We start from the raw sequence: 14,024 nt of genomic DNA, 5'->3' as shown, positions 1-14,024 counted from the left end.
AGCACGTTTTATCATGTTAATGCCCCATTTCTTTTGAATTATATTATTACCTAATTTCTCCAAAATGGTGAAGTAAAAAGATTTAATGTGAAGTACACATATAGTATCGGATGTCCTGTGTAAGAACTGACCATTGTTTTTTTCTACTTATTAGAAATGGGGTCTTTATAACAGTTTGAATTATATTAATAACCAATTTCTCCAAAATGCTGCAGTGAGAAGGCTTTATGTGAAGTACACATATAGCATGAGATGTCCTGTATAAGAACTGACTATTGTTTTTTTCTACTTATTTGAAATGGGGTCATTATAACATTTTGAATTATATTAATTCCCAATTTCTCCAAAACGCTGCAGTAAAAAGGTTTCATGTAAAGTACACATATAGTATTGGTTGTCCTGTATAAGAACTGACTATTGTTTTTTTCTACTTATTAGAAATGGGGTCTTTATAACATTTTGAATTATATTAATAACCAATTTCTCCAAAATGCTGCAGTAAAAAGGTTTCATGTGAAGTACACATATAGTATGCTATGTCCTGTATAATAACTGACTGTTGTTTTTTTTCTACTTATTAGAAATGGGGTCATTATAACAGTTTGAATTATATTAGTAACCAGTTTCTTCAAAATGCTGCAGTAAAAAGGTTTCATGTGAAGTACACATATAGTATGGGTTGTCCTGTATAAGAACTGACCATTGTTTTTTTTCTACTTATTTGAAATGGGGTCTTTACAACATTTTGATTCATATTAATACCCAATTTCTTCAAAACGCTGCAGTAAGAATGTTTCGTGTGAAGTACACATATAGTATGGGTTGTCCTGTATAAGAACTGACCATTGTTTTTTTCTACTTATTGGAAATAGGGTCTTTATAACATTTTGAGTTATATTATTACCTAATTTCTCCAAAACGCTGCAGTAAAAAGGTTTCATGTGAAGTACACTAGTAGTATGGGATGTCCTGTATAAGAACTGACCATTGTTTTTTTCTACTTATTTGAAATGGGGTCTTTACAACATTTTGATTCATATTAATACCCAATTTCTTCAAAACGCTGCAGTAAGAATGTTTCGTGTGAAGTACACATATAGTATGGGTTGTCCTGTATAAGAACTGACTATTGTTTTTTTCTACTTATTAGAAATGGGGTCATTATAACATTTTGAATTATATAAATGCCCAATTTCTCCAAAACGCTGCAGTAAGAAGGTTTCATGTGAAGTACACATATAGTATAGTATGTCCTGTATAATAACTGACTATTGTTTTTTTCTACTTATTAGAAATGGGGTCATTATAACAGTTTGAATTATATTAATAACCAATTTCTCCAAAATGCTGCAGTAAAAAGGTTTCATGTGAAGTACACATATAGTATGCTATGTCCTGTATAATAACTGACCATTGTTTTTTCTACTTATTTAAAATGGGGTCTTTATAACATTTTGATATTTATTAATACCCAATTTCTTCAAAACGCTGCAGTAAGAATGTTTCGTGTGAAGTACACATATAGTATGCGATGTCCTGTATAAGAACTGACCATTGTTTTTTTCTACTTATTAGAAATGCGGTCTTTATAACATTTTGATATTTATTAATAACCTTTTTTTTCCCAAAATGCTGCTGTAAAAAGGTTTCATGTTAAGTACACAAATAGTATGGGATGTCCTGTATAAGAACTGACCATTGTTTTTTTTCTACTTATTGCAAATGGGGTCTTTATTACACTTTGAATTATGTTAGTACCCCATTTCTCCAAAATGATGCAGTAAAAAGGCTTTATGTGAAGTACACATATAGCATGAGATGTCCTGTATAAGAACTAACCATTGTTTTTTTCTACTTATTGGAAATGGGGTCTTTATAACATTTTGATATTTATTAATACCCAATTTCTTCAAAACGCTGCAGTAAGAATGTTTCATGTAAAGTACACATATAGTATGGGATGTCCTGGGTAAGAACTGACCATTATTTTTTTCTACTTATTAGAAATGAGGTCATTATAACATTTTGAATTATATTAATGCTCAATTTCTTTAAAACGCTGCAGTAAGAATGTTTTGTGTGAAGTACACATATAGTATGGGTTGTCCTGTATAAGAACTGACTAATTTTTTTTTCTACTTATTAGAAATGGGGTCATTATAACATTTTGAATTATATAAATGCCCAATTTCTCCAAAACGCTGCAGTAAGAAGGTTTCATGTGAAGTACACATATAGTATAGTATGTCCTGTATAATAACTGACTATTGTTTTTTTCTACTTATTTGAAATTGGGTCATTATAACAGTTTGAATTATATTAATAACCAATTTCTCCAAAATGCTGCAGTAAAAAGGTTTAATGTGAAGTATACATATAGTATGGGATGTCCTGTATAAGAACTGACCATTGTTTTTTTCTACTTATTTGAAATGGGGTCTTTATAACATTTTGATATTTATTAATACCCAATTTCTTCAAAACGCTGCAGTAAGAATGTTTCATGTGAAGTACACATTTAGTATGGGATGTCCTGGGTAAGAACTGACCATTATTTTTTTCTACTTATTAGAAATGAGGTCTTCATAACATTTTGAATTATATTAATGCTCAATTTCTTCAAAACGCTGCAGTAAGAATGTTTCGTGTGAAGTACACATATAGTATGCGATGTCCTGTATAAGAACTGACCATTGTTTTTTTCTACTTATTTGAAATGGGGTCTTTATAACATTTTGATATTTATTAATAACCTTTTTTTTTCCAACATGCTGCTGTAAAAAGGTTTCATGTTAAGTACACAAATAGTATGGGATGTCCTGTATAAGAACTGACCATTGTTTTTTTCTACTTATTAAAAATGGGGTCATTATGACATTTTGAATTATATTAATAACCAATTTCTTCAAAACGCTGCAGTAAGAAGGTTTCATGTCATTTACACATATAGTATGGGATGTCCTGTATAAGAACTGACCATAATTTTTTTTTACTTATTTAAAATGGGGTCTTTATAGCACTTAATATTATGTTAATACCCCGTTTCCCCAAAACGCTGCAGTAAGAAGGTTTCATGTGAAGTACACATATAGTATGCGATGTCCTGTATAATAACTGACTACTGTTTTTTTCTACTTATTAGAAATGGGGTCATTATAACAGTTTGAATTATATTAGTAACCAGTTTCTTCAAAATGCTGCAGTAAGAAGGCTTTATGTGAAGTACACATATAGTATGGGATGTCCTGTATAAGAACTGACCATTTTTTTCCTACTTATTGCAAATGGGGTCTTTATTACACTTTGAATTATATTAATAACCATTTTGTCCAAAATGCTGCAGTAAAAAGGTTTCATGTGAAGTACACATATAATTTGGGAGGTCCTGAATAAGAACTGACCATTGTTTTTTTCTACTTATAGCAAATGGGGTCTTTATTACACTTTGAATTATGTTAGTATCCCATTTCTCCAAAATGATGCAGCTAAAAGGCTTTATGTGAAGTACACATGTAGTATGGTTTGTCCTGTATAAGAACTGACCATTGTTTTTTCTATTTATTTGAAATGGGGTCTTTATAGCAATTTATATTATGTTAATACCCCGTTTCTCCAAAACGCTGCAGTAAGAAGGTTTCATGTGAAGTACACATAAAATATGGGATGTCCTGTATAAGAACTGACCATTGTTTTTTCTACTTATTGGAAATGGGGTCATTATGACATTTTGAATTATATAAATGCCCAATTTCTCCAAAACGCTGCAGTAAGAAGGTTTCATGTAAAGTACACATATAGTATTGGTTGTCCTGTATAAGAACTGACTATTGTTTTTTTTCTACTTATTAGAAATGGGGTCATTATAACATTTTGAATTATATAAATGCCCAATTTCTCCAAAACGCTGCAGTAAGAAGGTTTCATGTGAAGTACACATATAGTATAGTATGTCCTGTATAATAACTGACTATTGTTTTTTTCTACTTATTAGAAATGGGGTCTTTATAACAGTTTGAATTACATTAGTAACCAGTTTCTTCAAAATGCTGCAGTAAAAAGGTTTCATGTGAAGTACACATATAGTATGGGTTGTCCTGTATAAGAACTGACCATTGTTTTTTTCTACTTATTGGAAATGGGGTCTTTATAACATTTTGAGTTATATTATTACCTAATTTCTCCAAAACGCTGCAGTAAAAAGGTTTCATGTGAAGTACACAAGTAGTATGGGATGTCCTGTATAAGAACTGACAATTGTTTTTTTCTACTTATTTGAAATGGGGTCTTTACAACATTTTGATTCATATTAATACCCAATTTCTTCAAAACGCTGCAGTAAGAATGTTTCGTGTGAAGTACACATATAGTATGGGTTGTCCTGTATAAGAACTGACTATTGTTTTTTTTCTACTTATTAGAAATGGGGTCATTATAACATTTTGAATTATATTAATTCCCAATTTCTCCAAAATGCTGCAGTAAAAAGGTTTCATGTGAAGCACATACACAGTATGGGATGTCCTTTATAAGAACTGACCGTTGTTTTTTTCTACTTATTTGAAATTGGGTCTTTATAGCACTTTATATTATATTAATACCCCAATTCTCCAAAACGCTGCAGTAAGAAGGCTTCATGTGAAGTACACATATAGTATGGGATGTCCTGTATAAGAACTGACCATTGTTTTTTTCTACTTATTGCAAATGGGGTCTTTATTACACTTTGAATTATGTTAGTACCCCATTTCTCCAAAATGATGCAGTTAAAAGGCTTTATGTGAAGTACACATGTAGTATGGGATGTCCTGTATAAGAACTAACCATTGTTTTTTTCTACTTATTGGAAATGGGGTCTTTATAACATTTTGAATTATATTAATGCTCAATTTCTTAAAAACGCTGCAGTAAGAATGTTTTGTGTGAAGTACACATATAGTATGGGTTGTCCTGTATAAGAACTGACTATTATTTTTTTCTACTTATTAGAAATGGGGTCATTATAACATTTTGAATTATATAAATGCCCAATTTCTTTAAAACGCTGCAGTAAGAAGGTTTCATGTGAAGTACACATATAGTATAGTATGTCCTGTGTAATAACTGACTATTGTTTTTTTCTACTTATTTGAAATTGGGTCATTATAACAGTTTGAATTATATTAATAACCAATTTCTCCAAAATGCTGCAGTAAAAAGGTTTAATGTGAAGTATACATATAGTATGGGATGTCCTGTATAAGAACTGACCATTCTTTTTTTCTACTTATTTGAAATGGGGTCTTTATAGCATTTTGATATTTATTAATAACCTTTTTTTTTTTTCCGAAAATACTGCTGTAAAAAGGTTTCATGTTAAGTACACAAATTAGTATGGGATGTCCTGTATAAGAACTGACCATTGTTTTTTTCTACTTATTAAAAATGAGGTCATTATGACATTTTGAATTATATTAATAACCAATTTCTTCAAAACGCTGCAGTAAGAAGGTTTCATGTGAAGTACACATATAGTATGCTATGTCCTGTATAAGAACTGACCATTGTTTTTTTCTACTTATTGGAAATAGGGTCTTTATAACATTTTGAGTTATATTATTACCTAATTTCTCCAAAACGCTGCAGTAAAAAGGTTTCATGTGAAGTACACTAGTAGTATGGGATGTCCTGTATAAGAACTGACCATTGTTTTTTTCTACTTATTTGAAATGGGGTCTTTACAACATTTTGATTCATATTAATACCCAATTTCTTCAAAACGCTGCAGTAAGAATGTTTCGTGTTAAGTACACATATAGTATGGGATGTCCTGTATAAGAACTGACCATAATTGTTTTTTACTTATTTAAAATGGGGTCTTTATAGCACTTAATATTATGTTAATACCCCGTTTCCCCAAAACGCTGCAGTAAGAAGGTTTCATGTGAAGTACACATATAGTATGCGATGTCCTGTATAATAACTGACTATTGTTTTTTCTACTTATTAGAAATGGGATCATTATAACAGTTTGAATTATATTAGTAACCAGTTTCTTCAAAATGCTGCAGTAAGAAGGCTTTATGTGAAGTACACATATAGTATGGGTTGTCCTGTATAAGAACTGACCATTGTTTTTTTCTACTTATTAGAAATGGGGTCTTTATAACATTTTGAATTATATTAATAACCATTTTGTCCAAAATGCTGCAGTAAAAAGGTTTCATGTGAAGTACACATATAATTTGGGAGGTCCTGTATAAGAACTGACCATTGTTTTTTTCTACTTATTTGAAATTGGGTCTTTATAGCACTTTATATTATGTAAATGCCCCATTTCTCCAAATTCCGGAAGTAAGATATCTTCATATGAAGTATGCATAATTTATGGGATGTTCTGTACAGGAACTCATCATTGTTTTTGTCTACTTATTGGAAATGGGGTCTTCATAACACTGAGTAATGTTAATACCCAATTTCTTCAAAACGCTGCAGTAAAAAGGTTTCGTGTGGAGTACACATATAGTATGGGTTGTCCTATTTAAGAACTGACCATTGTTTTTTTCTACATATTGTAAATGGGGTCTTTATAACACTTTGAGTAATGTTAATACCCAATTTCTCCAAAACGCTGCAGTAACAAGTCTTTATCTGAGGTTTAGTATGGGATGTCCTGTATCAGACCTTACCATTGTTTTTTTTCTACATATTTTAAATGATTACATTTCTCCAAATTGGTGCTGTAAAAAAGATTCTTATGTGGTATATATGCATATAGCATGGGACATCCAGTATCAGACCAGATCAGTCTTTTATTTAACTCAACTTTTATTTAACTTTTATTTAATTCAAACAATGTCTTTATAGCACTTTAAAGACTTTATAGCTCATTAATAGCACATTTCACCAAAATGCTGCAGTAAGAAGGTTTATTATGAGGTATGCATATAATATTGGATGTCCTGTCCATTGTTTTCTTCTGCTCATTTAAATGAGGTCTTTCACATGACGTATGCATTTACATACTGTCGCAGAACCAAGCTTTGTTTATTTTTTCTACTTATTTCTTTATAGCACTTTAAAGTGTGTTAATGGTACATTTCTCCAAAATACTGCAGTAAAACAGGTTTCATATGATGTATGCAAACAGTAGTATTTGACTTCCTGCATCAGATCATATTGTTGTTCTATTCTACTTATAACAAATTAGGTCTTTATAGTCATCTAAAGTGTAATAATGCCTCATATCCCATATACTGAAAGAAGCATACCTTTTTAAATCTCCTTTAAATTAAATAAACATATATTTGTAACTCAGACAATGTTTTGTTGGACTACTTATATCTGTATTCACTTTCTGGGGAAAGCCAAGTTGTATAAACTTGAATTCAACCTTATTTACAATGTACTGTAGTTGGCTAGGAGAAATAGAAACGCATTCCTGGTATTTAGAAATAGTATAATTATTCTGTCCGTTTGATCTGCTATAAAATCAGTTGAAGCAAAAAGATAAACTTAAAGAAATTACAGAAAAGCCCAGAAACCCATTTCTTAAAACAACAACACTGTCAAAAAAGAGCTAAAAAATTGTTTAATAAAGCATACGTGGCAGGAAAGAGGGAGAAACTGATATTTCGTTATAATCTTTCTGTTCTGGGCGAAATGGGCGCTCTGTGGAGCGCTCTCTCTGTGTGGCTGCTGACATTACCGTAATCATAATAATACGAGCGCACCGAAATATAAATCGCGGCTGGCTTGACTGTGTTTTTCCGAACCGCGGCTGGCTTGACCGCAGTACCATACGGTGTGAGTAACAGGTAATGAAGTTGTAAATAATATTCAGTTTGTGGCACAGAGTGATCGTTTGAGAGCAGAGCGCGAAGTATGAACAGCACTTAGCAGTGAAAATTAAAGCAAAAGCGTGCACATCATTTAAATAATCATATCGTATTTTAGAGTAAGGATTGCGACAAGCATTTGATATGTTTTTTCTTTCATAGCGAACACACAGTTGTGCATGAAAATAAATGTTTAGTGTCAGTATAACTACTCTAGCCTATATCATGTTGATTTTACCAGTGAATAAAATGGTCTAATACAGTTGTCAATGACAGATTGCAAGCATAGGCCTATATCGCAAACATAATTCAACATCAGAATTATTATACGTAGAATAGATTTATTTATAGAAACCAGTAGACCAACACATAATATTATTATTGTTGTTTTACTTTATATGTTTGAGAAAAAACAATAATAATTGCCGACTCATATTAATCTTTATTTTACATGCACAGAATAGTAAGAAAATCGTGATCTTTATTTGAAGCAAAACAATCGCGCTTCTCATTTTAGCCAGAATCGTGCAGCTCTACTAGAAAGCATGTTTTATGCAGGACTGTAACTGATATGCTGCAACGGCCCCTTTAAATACGAGATCAGTGTAGTGAATTTTGACGCTCTCGCCGCTGGAGCTGAAGGCAGACAGAGTGACCTTGGACGCTCTCACCGCTTTCGATGTGTACGCACAGTAATGGTCAGGCACAGCGGGATCAAGATAAGGCCTCTTTAATAGGGGCTGTACGACAGCATGTTTAAACACTTCTGGAAAAACCCTGTTCATTAAACAGTTACTTTTATTGAACATTATTCTTTTTCAAATATTGTCATGTGTAAGATTTAACAGCGTTAGAGCCACTTGAGAGAGAGTAAATTGTGAAAAATAAATTTAGCTGAAATATTCCTCTTATAAAGACCCAACAATGGCCTACAGAAGGCTCAAAACACGCATTCTCACAAACATGACGTGGTGAAAAGCATTTTGACTATCAATTTCATCATGTATGTTCCTCAAAAAGTGATGAACAATGCACAAATATCAGAACACATATCACAGCCATCTAAATCACTACCATATGTGTAGTTTTATTGCCTGTTTTCTTGCAACTTGTGCTCAATCTGCAGTTACTTCTGCCAAACTGTGAAGAAAAAAAAAAACTAAAAATCACCTATAAAGTCATTGACTAATACTGTTATCTAAACTGTTGACCATAAATAATAGTCATTACATAGCATAAAGTTATTTTTAATAAGTCTCAATAGATTGGTGCTAATTGTGACCTGTATAGATGTTTTTTTTTTTTTTCCTCCGGAAACATGTGACTTGAAAACTTGAGTAATTGTTTAATTTATGCGAGAATTACAAAGATTATGGGGTAGGCAAGAATCTTTTTCCTTAAAACGTACACCAGATTGTACCTCTAAAGTTTATTTTCTGATACTGGATGAAATGAAATGCTAGTAAACCACCAATCGCTGACCAACAATGGTACAGTGTAGCACTCAAAAACAAGCACAAAGCACTCGATGACAGTGGCACCTTTGAATTAATGAACAATAGCATCATTCACTGTACCCATGACACTGCTCTACAAATCAGCTGTAAATGAGAGATTTAAAGGAAACTAAATGGAAAAAGTTCCTTATTTACTCTCCCTCAGGCGAGATGAGAACATTTCACCGCAAGGAAACGAGGGTTTTAAGGAAAAAAAAAACATTCCAGAAATGTTCTCCATCTGATGCAAGCGAACTTTTATTTTAAAGTGAACTGAATTTCTGATGGTCTAAAATCCATTCAACCCCAAGAAACTAACATGGGGAGTCTCTAGCAAAACAAAACCTATACATTCATCCGTCATGTTTTATGAGATGGTTCAGTTCACAACCTCTCATGAGACAGATACACATTTGAAAGGTCATGACGTGTGGAGAGAGAAAGTTGTTCAAAAGTTCAATAGTGTTTTATATTTGTGTCATTAACTTGATAAAAATGTGAGAAGGGTCTGGATGCAGACCTGGTGCAGTTGCAAGCTAAGCTGCATGCAATGCTTTTAATGCGCACACCTAACCCTACCCCTCACAGTGACGTCACAAGCTCCATTGAGTGCATTGTGTCTGACATTGCAAGTCTAAAATGTGCAGTCCCAGCTTGCAGATCCAAGTATGCATCCAGATACTATTGGAAAATGTGTCAAGGTTTACTCAATTTCAATACTGACACAAATAACTTATACTAGGAAACATATATATATATATATATATATATATATATATATATATATATATAAAAATACATAGGGCTATAAAATATACACACACTGTAAAAAATTCTGGGTTCCACACAATTCCTTCATGTTGTCACAACACAAAATAAATGTAATAAACTTTAATAAATTTAAATGGACCGAACATAAATCAGTTAAGCTGTCCACAAAAAAACGTAAAAAAAACAAACAAAAAAAACAACAACTCATTTTAAAGAGCACATATTTTACCCCTTTTTCAAGATTCAAGAAAAGTATTTTGTCTCTCCAGTATGTGTTTGTAAAGTTTCAGTTCAAAGCACCCATCAGATTATTTATTATACCTCTCAGAATATTAGAATTTTCTGCTCTGAACACATTGTACACTTTAAAAAAAATCTGTCATTTTACATTTTATTTCTGGTAGCTGGAGTGCCGAAAAAAAAAGTAAAATAACGTCTGTTAAATTACAGAAATTTACTGTAAAATAACAGATAATATATTACAGAAATGTCCTTAAATTTAAATTTCTGGTAAATTTCTGTAATTCAACCTCTGTTATTTCACAGTAAATTTCGGAAATTAACGGCTGTTATTTTACTTTTTTTTCCCCAGCACCCCAGCTGCCGGAAATAAACCATAAAATTACAGATTTTTTTACAGTGTAGCTGTTTATGTTGCCTGTGTCTTTAATGTGAGTTCTTCCTGACCACCGTTCCCACATGCCTGCCAGAGTGTGCCTCAATCTCTGCTTCAGCTGCGACAGATAAACAGCACAGTGACAGACATGACGGAAACAGATCTCATGTAACGTTTGTGAGCAATATTACAGTAAGAACTTTACTAATGATTATTTGATGTATTTGTTGTGGAGTTTCTGCGATGATGAGTCACACACTGCGATGATGAGTTTTTACAAAGTTCATGAACATACACACAGACAGACACACAGACACACACACACTGTGTGTGCACGTTTAGCTTTGCACTGTTTTTTCATGGCACATGTGACAGGATGCTTGTTAATATCCTCTGCAGTATGGATATCCATTATGTTAATGTACAAAATAAACTGGATTTAATGTCCACAACCCAGGATTGAAGGGTCTTTAATAATTGTACTGACATGCTTCTGTGGTGATGAATTACAGCAATTTTACTGTATTTATTCAAAGATGCACTGTTTTAAAAACGTTTTAAACTTGTAAAACTCATTCTTAATCACATTTGATGATGATTGATGATCACAGAGAGCTACAGAGATCTTTTAATCCCAGTTGCATTGCGCACGGCCTGTCTTGTTGATAAGATTATATGCATTACTATGGAGACATGTTAATACATGGCTGTCAATCAATTCGGTGGGCGGGGAAACCGCACTCCACCATGTTGTAGTGGGCCCTCAAAATGGGAGGGATTTGGATCCTATTTTAACAGGAAATTTAAAAAACAATTAGTTTATTGTGCTTTATATCACCACAACATGACAGTGGACACACTATACCTACATACAGTTCTGTCTAAACAGCTTCCAAAAGATAGTTTCATCATAGGTGTCCTTTAAATAAGTTTAAACAAGTAGCAAAAGTCATTTTTGAGTGTAAGCAGGTCCAACACAAGCAGCCACAGCTGTAATCATTTAATTTCATAAACAGGCGACCTGTAAAAATAAAAACACCACATTTTTCACCCTAGCAGGGGTGACATGACCTTTTCAACATTCACGTCTCCTCACATGCATTGAACACAGTGGGGAAGTAAATTTGTTGTTAACAAGTTTCATGGGGCTTAATCAGCACTTAATTTAAACAATGATAATTTTTAGCTTCGTGTGAAAATGACTCAAACAGTTAGTTTTGTTTTGCTTTTAAAGACAGTATGCAGATGACAGTGTAACTATTCTCTTAGGGCACCTATGGCAAAAAAAAAAATCTACTTTTCATGCTGTTTAGACACATATGTGTATAGACCATCATATTGGGGTGATATAAACACACCCAGTCCTTTTTTTCAATTTAACAACATAAAAACGGTGGACCAATTGGAGTGGTTTTCAGATCGACCACAACTTGACGTAGGAGTGTGGTCCCCCCGTCCACCAATATTGATTGACAGCTGTGTATTAACATGTCTCCGTAGTAACGTGTATAATCATATCAACAAGACCAGACGTGCGCAAAGCAACCGGAAATAAAAGATCTGTTCAGTTTGCCAGGATCATCAAATGTGACCAAGAGTGAGTTTTACATGTTTAAAATGTTTTAAAACAAAGCATGTGTGTAATGAATTACAGCGATTTACTTCAGCTTTACGTCATCACCACAGCCGCATGTCAGGACAATTATTAAAGAAGACACTTCAATCCAGGTTAGTGGACGTTAAATCAGGTTTATTTTGTACATTAACATAACAGATATCCATACAGCAGTGGATTTTAACCTGTCTCCTGTCACATTTGCGTGCAAAAACAGTGCAAAGCTAAACACGCACGCGCTGTGTGTGTGTGTGTGTGCGTGAACTTTGTAACGACCTTGCATGCGACTCATCGTTGCAACTCCACAACAAATGCATCAAATACTCATTGGTAAAGGTCTAACTGTAGCATTTCTCACAAACGTTATGTGACATCTGCTTCCTTCATGTCTGTCTGTTGTCTGAAGAAGCTGAGGGAGGAGATTAAGGCATGCTGACAGGCACGTAGGAATGGTGGGCATGAAGGACTAGCCTTAAAGATGCAGCACAAAAAAGCGCTACCCTGCTGCTACGAGGTATAAAATAGAAACTTATAAAAGGTATAATAAAAAATCTGATGGGTGTTTTGAGCTGAAACTTTACAGACACATTCTGGAAACATAAAAGACTTATATTAAATCTGGAAAAACGAGTAACCTAGGTGCCCTTTAAATGTTGAGTAATAATTAACTACATGTACTTATGGTTAAGATTAAGTCTAGGGTTAGTTATATGCATTGTAATTACTATAGAAAGTACATAGAATGTGCAATAAGGAAACCTTAAAATATTTATTTTTGAGTGAACGATTTCTGTAAAGTTAGATGAAAGTTCTGAAAAAAAACCTGGGCATAATGAACATTTTGGAGGAAACCTAAACAGCGTATGATTACAACACACCATATGGACAATTTGCAATTACTGACAAAACTGCAATTTAAAAATCTCATAACTTAAAAGGTGCGTCTTCGAAAACGACTGCCTTTTTATTTATGACCCTTTCTTTGTAAATGCCCTTTACTTCATAGATCATAAAACATATTGCGGTTTACTTGACCTGTCCAATTCCACATGACTCCTCTTTATTGTATGAAGATCATTAAAGCCTCTGTAAATCTTGCAGAAGATATCTTCAAACACATGGAAAAAATGGACTGATTACTTGTTTATCACTGTTTTCCCAATCTCTCGATCCACTTTCTGTAATGCTTTGGCAGTGCATAAATATGTCCTTGACATGAAGTATTATGACAATGTCATACTTATACTGCAAGAGTGTGTCAGTGTTAAATTGAGCAGCTGCTCTCTATTAATATGAAGCTGAGCTGATGTTTATTACTATCAATTCAGTTCACAGGAAAATTGCACAACAAAGCATTAAGTGTATTTATTTTGCTGTAATTTTCTCAAAGCGAGTTCCCACAAACTGCACTGCAGGTACCTGAACAAAAACGCTAGAAAAGACCCAATAAAAACAGTACAGCACCGAGTGTGGTAATGCTCACAATGAAAAAAAAAAAAAAAAAAATACTTGTTTAAAAAAATAAATAAATACTTGTTTAAAAAAAAAAATTATAAATAAAAAAAAAAATTATATATATATATATATATATATATATATATATATATATATATATATATATATATATATATATATATACACATACATATACATACACACACATATACATACACACACATACACTTACCGGCCACTTTATTAGGTACACCTGT

The sequence above is a fragment of the Danio aesculapii genome, chromosome 5 (assembly GCF_903798145.1).
Source record: "Danio aesculapii chromosome 5, fDanAes4.1, whole genome shotgun sequence".
NCBI classification, from domain to species: domain Eukaryota; kingdom Metazoa; phylum Chordata; class Actinopteri; order Cypriniformes; family Danionidae; genus Danio; species Danio aesculapii.
This window is presented reverse-complemented; position numbering follows the sequence as displayed.